Source organism: Strix aluco, chromosome 21 (genome assembly GCF_031877795.1).
Source record: "Strix aluco isolate bStrAlu1 chromosome 21, bStrAlu1.hap1, whole genome shotgun sequence".
NCBI lineage: Eukaryota > Metazoa > Chordata > Aves > Strigiformes > Strigidae > Strix > Strix aluco.
The window spans coordinates 10,171,541-10,182,329 of NC_133951.1; the positions used below are offsets into that span (position 1 = coordinate 10,171,541).

Genomic DNA, 10,789 nt, shown 5'->3' on the forward strand with positions numbered 1-10,789 from the left:
GGCGCGGTGGCCAAGTGGTAAGGCGTCGGTCTCGTAAACCGAAGATCGCGGGTTCGAACCCCGTCCGTGCCTGCCGAGGCAGCGCGGTGCGCTGGCAGCCCCGCGGCGGGGAGGCCGCGGACGCCGCCTCGTTTGCGGCTCCTTTTTTTTTTTGGGTGCCGCCAGCTGCGGAGCCCCGCTCAATCCCCAGGGAGCCCCGCCGTTGCGGAACCCGGGGAGTGGGGCAACAGGCCCAGTGGGCGGCCGCAGCCCCCCGTGGATTTCCACCGTGGACCCAGTGGGGTGGCCGCGGTCCCCACGGGTCTTCTGCCACAGAGCTGGTGGGGAGCTCACGGGTGGCGTCCGTGGGCTGTCAGGCTCCCACCCGGCGTGCAGCCTGGCTGCGGGGGCAAGGGCCCTGCGCCCCGGGCCCCCCCCCGGCCCAATGCGGACACGGTCTCCGGTGCGTCCCACCGGTGCCCAGCGAGCGCGGAAACCACTGTCTCACAGGAGGGATTTCTCCGTGTTTGCTTCGGGACGGTCGTCTTGAATGCAATGAGTCCTAGCTAAAATAAAGCTGATGTTTGCACCGCGTTGCTGTGGAGGAAGTATGGTGAGCTTGGAAGCGATGAATCCCTCTTGCTGTTACTTTATAGGTGCTGGTTTTGATGTAATTCTCACATAATCCTTAATTGGTAGAGGGGAGCCGGATCCTGGAATAAACAAATACAGCTATGAAAAGCTTAGTGCAGTTGTACCGTTTACGCCAGAACTGACCTTGATTACTTGGTTCTTAATACATGAAGACGTGCGAAGCTTTACACATGCGCAGGGGCATTTCTGCTGGCTCTGTATAACATCACTTTGATTATTACTGCTTTCAGGCAGCTTAAAATATGTAAAGAATAGAGTCATTTCACTGCAAAATCACAATAGCCAGGTATCTGGGAAGAGCTGAGGAGCCTCTTCCAAAAAAACTAGCTGCTTCCTTTAATACTTAGAAAAAGCTGATTTTTGCTGTTTAATGTGCCACACTTAGCCTGGGACTGTCTGAGTAGGAGGCTGTTTGTCTTTCTCAACAGGTATTGAAAGTGTGTGTGTGTGTGTAAGGTGTTTGAGAAAGTTTGTACAAAAAGATTATACAGATTGTACAAGCCACAAAAAAAGCCATAGTACGTTTTGATATAAAAACACGAAATGCAGTTTAGATCTTGTTTAGAAAAATGTGGACATAATTTTACTTGGAAAATACAGTGCTGTCAAAATCCTGTCAGGTTTGTTGGAGGCTTTTGAGGATGGAAGTTCCAGCTTTAAAACACCCTATTTTGACTTTTTTTTTTTTAATTCTACAGTGTCTCATATCAGAATGTCAAACCAAAATGTTTCCAATGATTCAAAAGCCGTTTTGCAGCTTTTGCAGAGAATTTCAGAATTCTGTGGGTTTGTTTCTGGTTGAAACCAATTGTGAAACCGAGGTCCTCCCTGAAACAGGCTTGCCATCCCGTAAACCCGAGCAGTTGAGTCTTGCCCAAACGTGTGCCACGAACCCAGAACTAAGAGCCAGATATTTCAATAAAGCTCTGGCATCACTGTTCTCTGTGGCCATAACACATCCAGGCAGCTTACCAGTTGCTTAACTTCAGTCTCTGCAGAACTGGAATATTCGCTTCCAATCCCCAGGTGTCTTGTGAGGAAGGTCCTTTGCAGGGTCTTTGCCCAGCTCCTCAGGGAGGGGCCCACAGGAAAGCTCCGTACCAGGACTGCTGTTGTGCATCTTCACCCTTGGAACAAGCTCACCTGCCTGCATCCTTTCTGTTCGGTGACGTGCAGGTCTGCGTGTGCCATCCTGCTCACGTTGTTGTCTTCAAGGCTCCCCAGCTCTTCACAGACACACTGATCTGAGGGCATGGGGTTTTTTTCGGTCTTCAGGACCATCTTTTTAGGGCTGTTGGTTTTGCTCAGCACAGCAAGTCCTGGTGTGCAATACAGGCCCCTGCTCACCCCCAAACTACAACTGGAAAAATGATTTGTTGGTTGTAGTAGTCAAAAAAGTCCAGAGGAAGCCAAGGACGTGTCCCGGTACAGCAAAGCATGGGTGGAGGCCTTGCTATAAATACCACATTTCAACAGGTAAAGCTTTCGCAGCAGTTTGTCACCTCTGAAAAGTTCTGGCTGGCTTATTAGAAGGAATGGAGCTGTGCCTCCAGGCTCACGTGTAAAGTTTACACGAGGGCAAGATGCTGTGCTGAGCCTCCTGGAGAAGAAATACTAACAGCCCTGGCTCAGCAAGAGTGGAGGCTGCGGGTTGCTTAAGATAACAGGGACTTCTTGCAGCAGGAGCTGAGGATGTGAAAGTCCGGCCCCACGTGTGTGTCTGTCACCTGGCGTGTGTGCTGCGCTTGGCCTGCCTGGGACAGGAGCACTGCATGGTTTGTTAACAAAGCTGGAAATCAACAGCTAGACCCCAACTGATTTAAATTAGCAGAGAGCCACTCATGCTAACAAGGCTGTGTCAGCCAACCCTGTGTGCGAGCAAAGTCCAGCCTAAAAATAAAATCCATATAAAATGTCCTGCTCATCACATCTAAGCAGAGCTGATCCTGCTGCTCCCTCCCCTCCTGACTTGCTGGTGCAGGCACTGCTGGGGCTTTTGGTTCTCCTTGCTCCCCTTTCTTTGGTGTCTCTGAACCTTCATTTTCTGTGGGGGCTCCTGTCACGGCAGGGTTGTGTTGAGGCAGATCACATGCTCTCTCGCCTCCCAAATTCCTAGCCCCCTCTTTGCACTCACTGAGGCAATAAATATGGTTTTGGCTTTCATTTAATAGCTAAAGACCTGAAGTCCCAATGAACTTTAATCAAGATGCTTATGATCTGATCTTAGCTGTGCTGGAGATGGTTTTGGTTTGGGGTTTTTTTGGTGGGTGAGGGAGAGTTGTATATTTTGGACACAAGTCCTGACCAAAACCATAAAAATTTTTAGATGCCCCATTTGAGTTGTTTTAAGACCTTTGATTTTATTCCAGAAAATGCTGAGCAGTGTCCCTCTGAATATAACACCTCTATTAAATGAGAAGTTATTAAATGAGGATTAAAATGAGGCCCCTTTTAATTACCTAATAAAAACACATTACAATTAATGTACTTAAAAGATGTGTTACTGCTGAGAATTGTGGCCATATTTAGATACAGAATTTCCTGACCTTTCTGGTCTGACAAACCAGTTATTCAGAATCCAGACATCTTCATGACCCCTTTAAAATAAGTGTAAAAATGAATCAATTATAACAGCGGTATTTCTGAATTGTGTATTATATGTATTTTTGAGAGGCTGACAGAAAATGCTTGCTTTTGAAAGGTAAGATGTGAATGGGGACTAAAAGCATAATGTTCAGATTATAATAACATTTTCAGTGCTTTGCAACTCTCCTGAGTGTCTGTCACGTCCTCCCTAGGGTCAGGCTTCAGCGACTGAAAACCAGTGTGTTAGCAACACAGGAGGAGCTGTGAGTCTGGCTCAGAAATAGTAGTGAGATCATTCGAAAGCCTTGCTCAGACCTTGCTGTGTGGAGCTGGGCAGGGGGATTGTCCCAAAGCCTGTTCAGACCCGCTTGTCCTGTTAATAATGTGTTGGATTGTCTTCCTATCTCTCTTGTTTTTTGGATATTCCTCCATGGGATGGCTGACACCTTTTTTTTTCCTTAAAAAAAAAAAAAAAAAAGGGGGGGAAAAAAAACCCCAACCACCCAAGTCATGAAACCTTGAACTTCGAAAGAAAAGCCATGTGCCGAGTTGTGCAAATAGAGCGCGGTGTGCCAGGGGTGACCAGGCTGCCCGAGCCAGCTGGGCCATGTGCTGGCGACAGCCCTCGCTCTCAGAGGCGGGGCCCTGCCTTTGTACACGGTGAACGACAGGGCCAAACTGGGAGGATGCTCAGCATCTGCAATACAAAACTGTGTAACGTTTCCTGCAGATTAGACAACTAAATGTACAAAGTATTTTATAAAGCTGCGACTGCTGGTGAGACCACCAACAAACAATTGGGGAGGAGGCAGTGATCTCGGATGAGGCAGGAGAACAGTATTTGCAGTATTGTCTGAATCCCAAATATTTGGCTGAGTAAATTAACCCGTGAGCAAATAAACCCCAAACTGTGGAAATCTTCACATGGCTATAGCAATGCGATTCCCATTTCCATTATGCCTGGAATTTAATGGACTGCTGAAGTTTGACCAAAAGGCATTTCTTGTGTCAAAATGAAAAATTACAGATCAAAAGGGTGACTTTGCAGACAAACATATCGATCTAAAGCCTGGGTGACACAGACTTCCTGGAAGAGAGCCCAGAAGCATGTCTGTGTTTAAAGTCAAATGGCTGTAGCCTTTTACCACTGATGAATAAAAAATGTTTTTGTCTGCATGCCGAAGGCTCAAGCAGAAACAGAAATTACTCGATTTGTTCTGCTGGAGGAGCAGGTACGTGTTTGAGAATAGTAATCCATTGAATGCTGCAGTATTCGGTAATTTTAAAAAATGACGGTGAGATAGGAAATTTTTCCCCCCTTGAAAACTCTGTTTATGGCAACTGTAGGAAAGGCAAAGCAAGTCTCCTCATGCTGTGTTCAAGGGGCAGAGTTACTGGTGTCCCCTCCCCCACATGAGGAGGGGAGCAGTTGTGAAGTTCCTCCATGAGGATCCCAGTTGTATTTTTGCTTTGGTACAGGAGTAGCAAGTTTTACAGAGATCCAGTCCTGAGAATGCTGCTGTCATCTATAATTAAATATTAATGAAAGGTACCAGGTGTGCCTTCATGACCAAGATGAATGAAAGGATCAGCACAGCATGCTGCTGCTCCTCTGAAAACAAGGTGTAACATCATGAGTGGTGGCAGAGGGATTTTGTGACTGAGCTCAGTGGGCACCCAGGAGAGGGAGTGGGAGTCCTTACTGCCGTGCAGGCATAGTGTGAAGCAGTGTTTGGTGCCTTGCTTTCCCAAGGGAACCCGTGAAAACAGAATTTAAATGGAAAAAGTAGTGCTGAATGGCAGCAAGGGCTTCTGTGAAGCCCAGAAGATGCCAGTTGACACTCCAGACAGCATGTCTGAAATAAACTTCAGTTATGCAGGGAAGGAGGAGCTAGGGGGATGGATGGGAGATTTCTAATCTCATCTCCTCCACAGTCTGTGACCTCAGCAGCATGGGGCCTGCTGGTCACAGAAGCCCTGTGCCTCTCCCTCTTTCTCTCTCAGGTGCTTATTCATGTTCCTGACTGTAAACTGCATGAAAGAAAGAGAGGCTCAGAGCCCAGGCCTGGAGGGTGTGTGCACGGGGGTTCTCCTTATCCATGTGAGTACCTTCCTGCATTTACCACTGAGTGAAGTTTACCGCAGTCAGGAAGCTGTTGCACCATGAAGGGCAGTAACATGAGTATAGCTTTTACTTATTATGACCTTGGTGTAAATTGGAAAAAAATTATATTGGAGCTGATGAAATTATATGTTTGTAAATGCAGTGCCACGGTAGCAGAGTCAGATGTTGGATTAATATTAATATAGCTTCTGAACTACTAGTCCTCATATGAATCTCATATTATGGAGAATAATTTCCTTTGCATTCAGCACAATACAGCTGCACTGGCCTGGTGATTTGGGTGACAAAGCCAGGCTTCGGAGTCCAGCCTGAGACATCATGTCAGCAGTGCAAAAAGCATCAACAAACAGGACAAGAGGCAAAGGGCACAGACTGAAACACAGGAGGTTCCGTCTGAACATCAAGTGGGGGTGAACTGAGCACTGGAACAGGTTGCCCAGGGAGGTTTTGGAGTCTCCATCCTCGGAGATACTCAAAAGCCGTCTGGATGCAGCCCTGGGCAGCCTTCTTTAAGTGGCCCTGCTTGAGCAGGGGGTGGACCAGGTGACCTCCAGAGGTCCCTCCCAACCTCAACTGTTCTGTGATTCTGTGAAACTCCTTTGCCTTTGAAGTTTGTACTGTTTGCTGCTGCCTGAAAGACACAGGGCCAAACGTGCCCCTGTACTAACAGTAGTGGCTTCTTCAGGGTGATGCTCCCCGTGACTGTGGTTTGCCATCTCATTTGTGGCAGCTGTAATTCAACCTGCAGTGCTGAGTTGGTACAATAATCTAAGTTGAAGATTTTAAACTGTATATGAATTCAAGGCAAGGACAGCCTAATATAGAATCTAATGTTTACTGTCTTTGAAGAAGCTATAATAAACTTAGACAGGAAGCTCAAGCAAGAGATGGAGCAATCAGCTAGCATTGCAAATATGTTAGAGGGTTCTTGGGAGCTCCAGCCCGAAACTTTTGTATGTTATTGCTGGGCACTGTGACCGTCAGTTGAGCCCAGATAGTCATAAGAGTTTGATGGCGTTGTGCAGTTTGCATTGTCACAGCCTTACTGGGACTGTGAGGACTGTGCATCTGAATCAATGGAATCGTTGTCACTAATTTCACAGGGATTGTATTCAAGTTCAAACACATATTTCATAATAGGACAAGGAAAATAGGAGGCATATGAAGCTTTACTGGCGTAGCTGGTTTTAAAACCTCGTTTCATACTCCCAGCGCGTAGATGGGAGGAATAATACTGTGGCAGCATCTTTAATTTTAAGAAAGCACCTTGTATAGTCCTGCAAACACTGTCCCCTCTCGGCAGTCACTGCAGTGCCTTGGTGCCCATGTAAGACCTGTGCAGTGAGAAATGAGCTCCCACTCCAAGCCCGAGCCCGCTCCCTGTGAGCCTCTGCTTGAGCTGAATTCCTGACTCCCGTCCTTTCATCACTCCGGGCCCAACTAAGAGAGTACTTGTGAGCTACCAAATATAGAATGTGTGCAGCTTATTTCACAACTGGAACTTGCAAATGATGGAGTGGATTTCATGGACTGAAGCCCCCCAGGGAGGGAGCATTACAGTAAATAATGTTAGTGCATTTGTTTAATCCCTGGGGATTGTGGAACATAGGATTAAAGTGGGCTAAGGGGATTTCCCCATTGACAGCTGCTCCTCTGTGCACAAACACACACACACAATTTTTTTTTTATATGTAACTTGTTCAGCCCCAAAGAATTTAAACTGCATATGGCACTGTGCATAACATGACCGTTGTTTCCACATCTGGTTACACATATCTGTCTCCCCCAGTAATTGTCTTTAATAGACACAATTGGGGATGAGGTAGTTGTACTAAGAGGAGACATAGCTCTGTGTTTGAACAGGAAGCCATTATTTCTGAGCTTAATCATAGCTCGTTAGTCCTGTGATTTTCTCCTCTCCCCCATATACACACAAGCACACATGCTTTAAATATGAAGGCCCCATTTATGGTGGGGCATTAATCTTGTACTGACAATTTGCCAGAGGTTCTTTGGATGGGCAGAGCCTTGGCCAGTGAGCAGAGAACCGGACCATGTCTGAGTGGTGACCGGAGGCTGGAGCTCACTGGCGTTATGTGGGTGCTCAGAGCTGAACAACCAGGTCGCAGTAAAGATCTCAGAAGGACTGCAGTTTCTATAAATCTTTAAAGGACTTGGCTGCTCGGTGTTCCTGCAGAGGTACATGGGGTCAGGCCAGCTCCTTGCAGTACATCATATCTGTGCGTTTTAGAACTTGTAGTCATAAACTTGCTATTCCTGTTGTTCTGATTTTAAAAAAAAAAAAAAGTTCTGACTCAGGATATCCAGCATGGATTCATATTTTTGGGTGAAGACTAACGAATTTCATCCTGTGCCATCAATTATATCTCTCGCTACATTGTGTTCAAGTTTAACTCCTTTGACAATCCAGTCTCTTTGTCAACGAGGTCTGGTGCCGAACTACCAAGCTGTTGGCTACAAGCCACACTTGCTTACATTCTGCTTAGTACCACACGCTGGAAAGTTAACAAATCAATGGATCTACTTGCAGAGAAAGGTATTGCATAAGCATAGGCAGGATGGAGAAAGAAAAACTCAGATTAATGCATGCATTCAACTAGACCAAACTGCATCCACCGGGTCTAAGTGTGTCCCAGTCCCCAACATGCAGTCCAGTCTCCCACTCACAGAAGCTGCCTACTGACTTTGAGGTATCGTGCCAGTCTTTCACGTTGTGAGGCCTTTGTGAAGACCTATAAAGAAGCTACTACATCTGGTTCGTGGCACTTGTAAAAATGCTTTCTTTTTTCCAAACGGGGCTATTTTGAGAAGTGATAGAATCTATTGTTCCGTAGTTATTGTTCTGGGCTATTGTTGGTCTAATGTTATTAATATATTAGCCCTTTGGCTGCCAAACGGCTTGAAACAAACTGCTTATGTTTATTTTTAGAACTGTGAAAGTTGTGATGCTTTACAACTTGATATGCTTGTGATTACATCTGAACTGAATGCAGAGCTAATCCTCTTCCCAGCTCCCATCCAGGCAGGGGCTGTAGTCATGCGTTCCCAGCACAGGGGTTCTGCACACCATGGAGAGCAGCCAGCAGGTATTTGTGAGGGGAGATGAAGTCCAAAGACCTGACCTTCTCAGGTACGGAAGTGCCTCCTGCCAAGGGAAGACTTGCCTGAAATGTGCCTTATCCAGTTACCACCAAAGGGCTGCCAGTGCCGTCAGTGGAAGTGGGAGCGGGCTGCTGGCAGCTGAGCACAGCTCATGGGATTGGGCTCCCTGCATGAGAGCTCCTGCTGGGCAAAAGCGTGTGAAAGTCTTGCCCTGCTCTCATGGAAATTAAGAGGCGCTTCACATCAGTACCAGTGGGGACAAGACGAAGACAAGAGGCAACATGTATGAGGCTGCTGAAAATAGCAAATTTAAACAGTTGGTCAGGACATCAGCTAAGCAGTATGCCATCAGCTTTAATTAGGAAGAAACTCCTCCATTCCCTGGCTCACGCTCTTCCTTCCATACATGTAGGTGCATTATTTGCTTACACATAGATACATTATTTGCTATGAATTTGTTGTGTTCAGCGTTGGTCTGTGGTGTTATGAGCAGCTCTTTGATACAGCCAAAGAACAGTATTTAAAAAAAAAAAAATGAGAATAAGAGGTTGGCAGATGTAACTTGTAGTCTCTGTAAGAGTAACAGTCTTTTAATTTCTAAAAGCTGTTGAGGCCTTTTCTCATTCAACCCAAGTGATTTCTACAGCATCCAGGCCTTCACCAGAGAAAAGGTTAGTGTCTTTTACACAGTTTTTGGAAGTCTTCATTTCTGCCAGTACTCACTGGGCATCATCACTGCAGAACAAATTATTGGGTGTCACCATTCCAGATGGTCATGAAATTTTTAATTTCTATGCCGTATTTCCAAAATGCTCATACAACTTCTCCCTCTTTCAAACCTTTTTGCCCATGGTCCATGATTCACTTTGCATTCTACCATCGGCTTTAAACAACATGTTCCTTGGCTCTAAATATTCATCAGGCTTCCAGCCAAGGAACACGTTCTTCTGTGTAGAGGATGGCTTCGCAGTGTTGATCGAGAGCAGTTAGACGACAGATTGGTTCAAGTTCTCGCTGTCGCGTTCTATCCACACAAGCCAGGTAGAGTCACTTGCCACGTCCATAATGATGCTGATACCGTAAAGCTCTGGGCACGCAAAGGCTTCTAGTGCAGCCTGCATACATGTGTCCGTCTTGTGTGGGTTCTATATAGACACGGGAAAAAATTCAGTGTAGACAGCAGGGATGGGCATCTGTGTCCTGCTGAACCCAAATATTTAAAAGATGAGTCCTCTGGATGCTGGCTTTGATTTTTGTTAGCTTTAGCTGTTGAAGCCCAGTTTGGAGCTTCTTGCTTAGCTGAGGTTTTTCTACCAGGTACAGAAGAAATGATGGAGACATTCCCATGCGTTGGTAATGCCGTCCCATCACATAAACTCAAGCTAGTCTGCATCTCTTGTGGGCCTGCTGCTCAACTCGATGGAGCTGTGTTCCTGCTGTGATCTTTGGTGAACATCAGTTTGATTGCTGACATCTCGCACGAACAGTGTGTGATCTCCTCTCTCTTTGTAGGACAGAACCTTGCAAACCATTCCTTATGTTTATGGTGGCTTCAACATGCTGCTGGACTGGTCACCACTTTGCTATTGGGCTGGAGTAAGCTGTTCAGGGGTATGGCCATGGAAAGAGCTGAAGCTTTTGGGGATGGGGAGTGTGTTTTGTCCCCTTTTCCACAGTTTGGCATTTGGAGGATCTGTAGGAAAGATTAAAGGGAGGTGCAGTACCTGTCCAACCCTCTATAACCTGTGGGCAGGGCCTGTACACTCTGGGTTGGTATCCATGGTATATAAAAGTTTCATTCCAAAAAGCCCAGAATGCTGAAAAACATGATGCAGGCGAGGATGTGCAGAGGAATAATGCAAGACCCAAAAGCAGGAAGAAAGAAAATTCCTTTTTCATGGCATTTCAGCTGTCCCTTCTGACTTGACCTTGCATTACTGAGGGCATTGCGGTATTTCCTTAAAACACTTTTTTAACTTTGTGGGTAAATGAGTGGGGCTTTACAAGACCTTTCTAGTTCTAGACTGTGTGCACTGTGTAGCTGTGCTTTGGTCCCAGGTGTTCTCGGTCACCCAGGGGCGTTCACCGGCTTTACTGGGTACCTGCGCGAAAAGGCGCGGGAGGGCAGAGCGTGTCCCCCGCATGGCTGCGCCGAGGCCCGCGGGAGAGGGCTGCACACACGGGGCGATGTTGGCTGTGGGCGACTTGCGCGACTTGCGGAGGGGGGGCCCGCCACGCGCTGATCGACCCCCGCCGGGGCGATCCCCAGGGCGTGCAGTGCGGCCGAGGGTCTCCCAGCGTTTGTACCGGCGCAGGGGCGGG

At 46.9% G+C, this 10,789-nt stretch overlaps 1 non-coding gene across 1 annotated transcript; it reads left to right on the forward strand.

Moving 5' to 3' along the window:
• TRNAT-CGU (transfer RNA threonine (anticodon CGU)) lies at positions 1 to 72 on the forward strand. The gene has a single exon. It is a non-coding gene; the product is annotated as a tRNA-Thr (tRNA).
• The last annotated feature ends 10,717 nt before the right edge of the window (positions 73 to 10,789 follow it).